This window comes from Nerophis ophidion, linkage group LG05 (genome assembly GCF_033978795.1).
Source record: "Nerophis ophidion isolate RoL-2023_Sa linkage group LG05, RoL_Noph_v1.0, whole genome shotgun sequence".
Classification (NCBI taxonomy): domain Eukaryota; kingdom Metazoa; phylum Chordata; class Actinopteri; order Syngnathiformes; family Syngnathidae; genus Nerophis; species Nerophis ophidion.
Window position 1 is genome coordinate 4,978,103 of NC_084615.1, and position 3,058 is coordinate 4,981,160.

The window sequence follows — 3,058 nt, forward strand, 5'->3', positions numbered from 1 at the left end:
ATATATTCTGGCAAATCTACAATATCTTTAGAATCAAATTTAAATCTTATTCCAAAGTCTTTCGAATTTCTTTTAAAATTTTTGTTCTGGAAAATACCGAAGAAATAATGATTTGTCTTTGTTAGAAATATAACTTGGTCCAATTTGTTATATATTCTAACAAAGTGCAGATTGGATTTTAACCTATTTAAAACATGTCATCAAAATTCAAAAATAAATCTTAATCAGGAAAAATGACTAATGATGTTCCATAAATTATTTTTTTTCAAAACGATTCGAATTAGCTAGTTTTTCTCTTCTTTTTTCCAGTTGAATTTTGAATTTTTTAAAGAGTTGAAATTGAAGATAAACTATGTTTAAAAATAAAATTTAAATTTTTTTTTCCTCTTTTCCCCTCTTTTTTTCATCAGTTATCTCTACAAAAAACCTTCCGTAAAAGGAAAAAATTTGTACGACTGAATGACAGACAGAAATACCCATTTTTTATATATATATATATATATATATATATATATATATATATATATATATATATATATATATATTAATGTATTAGAGATGCGCGGTTTGCGGTCTCATCCGTGGAGTCCGCGGATAAACCGCGGGTTGGGCGGTTGACATGACGAAAAAATCAATCAATCAATCAATCAATGTTTATTTATATAGCCCCAAATCACAAATGTCTCAAAGGACTGCACAAATCATTACGACTACAACATCCTCGGAAGAACCCACAAAAGGGCAAGGAAAACTCACACCCAGTGGGCAGGGAGAATTCACATCCAGTGGGACGCCAGTGACAATGCTGACTATGAGAAACCTTGGAGAGGACCTCAGATGTGGGCAACCCCCCCCCCCTCTAGGGGACCGAAAGCAATGGATGTCGAGCGGGTCTAACATGATACTGTGAAAGTTCAATCCATAGTGGCTCCAAGACAGCAGTGAGAGTTCAGTTCAAAGCGGATCCAAGACAGCAGTGAGAGTCCCGTCCACAGGAAACCATCTCAAGCGGATCAGCAGCGTAGAGATGTCCCCAACCGATACAGGCGAGCGGTCCATCCTGGGTCCCGACGAGCGGTCCATCCTGGGTCTCGACTCTGGACAGCCAGTACTTCATCCATGGTCATCGGACCGGACCCCCTCCACAAGGGAGGGGGGGACATAGGATTTAAAATAGATTTTAACTAAATTCGGGCGGGTGGCGGTTGAACCATCCAGAAATATTTGAAATGCATGGTTCTGGGATTGGTATCCTTTGCCATTCAAAGAGCCATTTAAGACCCGTGTCATAAAGGGAAGAAGACAATAATAGACGCTATTATTCTCCTGAATGACTGCCGGCAGTCGCCCAGATAATAAGTATTAGGGCGTGCTATGAAGTCATTGGCTTTGTCGCCTACTACAACATGTACGATCTGTTTGTCAGTCCAGCATCATGTTGTGTGTGGCTTCCGCGGCAACACGCACACGACTGCAAGGCATGCTGGGTGACACAGAGTACACTAATGGTTGTGATATAAACAATTTTAACACTCTTAGTAATATGCGCCACGCTGTGAAGCCACACCAATTAAGAACGACAAACACATTTCGGGAGAACATCCTCACAGTAACACAACATAAACGCAACACAACAAATACCCATAATCCTTTGTATTCATGACACTTCCTGACTATTTTATACACCCCGCTTATAGTCGCGAGAACGTTAGCGGCTCCAATTGTCTTCATTACTCTGTGAAACATGCTTAAATAGCTCTGTGAGTGGTAAAGGCGGACAACCTCTGATATATTTCAGTGGGCGGTTGTTGGGCGGGTACAGTCCTGATAAAATGTTGGTTCGGGTGGACGGCGGGTGGATGACGACTTTGGTGATGCGGATGCGGGTGATATAATTGCCTATCCGCGCATGGCTTCCTGTGCACTTAAGATGTGACTTTAAGGTTTTACTACTTATGTATAAAATACTACACGGTCTAGCTCCATCCTATCTTGCCGATTGTATTGTACCATATGTCCCGGCAAGAAATCTGCCTTCAAAGGACTCCGGCTTATTAGTGATTCCCAAAGCCCAAAAAAAGTCTGCGGGCTATAGAGCTTTTTCATTTCGGGCTCCAGTACTCTGGAATGCCCTCCCGGTAAATGTTCGAGATGCCACCTCAGTAGAAGCAGTTAAGTCTCACCTTAAAACTGATTTGTATACTCTAGCCTTTAAATAGACTCCTTTTTAGACCAGTTGATCTGCCGTTTCTTTTCTTTTTCTTCTATGTCCCACTCTCCCTTGTGGGGGGAGTCCGGTCCGATCCGGTGGCCATGTACCGCTCGCCTGTGTATCGGCTGGGGACATCTCTGCGCTGCTGATCCGCCTCCGCTTGGGATGGTTTCCTGCTGTGAACGGGACTCTCGCTGCTGTGTTGGATCCGCTTTGGACTGGACTCTCGCGACTGTGTTGGATCCATTATGGATTGAACTTTCACAGTATCATGTTAGACCCGCTCGACATCCATTGCTTTCCTCCTCTCCAAGGTTTCTCATAGTCATCATTGTCACCGACGTCCCACTGGGTGTGAGTTTTTCCTTGCCCTTATGTGGGCCTACCGAGGTTGTCGTAGTGGTTTGTGCAGCCCTTTGAGACACTAGTGATTTAGGGCTATATAAGTAAACATTGATTGATTGATATATTGATTTATATATATAGAGAGAGAGAGAGAAAGAGAGAGATTTATTAAAGGTAAATTGAGCAAATTGGCTATTTCTGGCAATTTTTGAAGTGTGTATCAAACTGGTAGCCCTTCGCATTAATCAGTACCCAAGATGTAGCTCTTGGTTTCAAAAAGGTTAGTGACCCCTGGTATGAACTAATCGGAGACATAAATCAGCATAAGAAACTGAAACAAGGAGAAGCATGAGGACAGCCGTGACACATTTAATTCATTCATCGTCCTCAGGATTTTAATGGTGTTGATTTCTAATACTGGGACTGATTAATGTCGTCATCGTCATCCAGCAGAGTCGGGGTCACCGTAGGAATTTGTTCTTCGACCGAATGACACGGGAG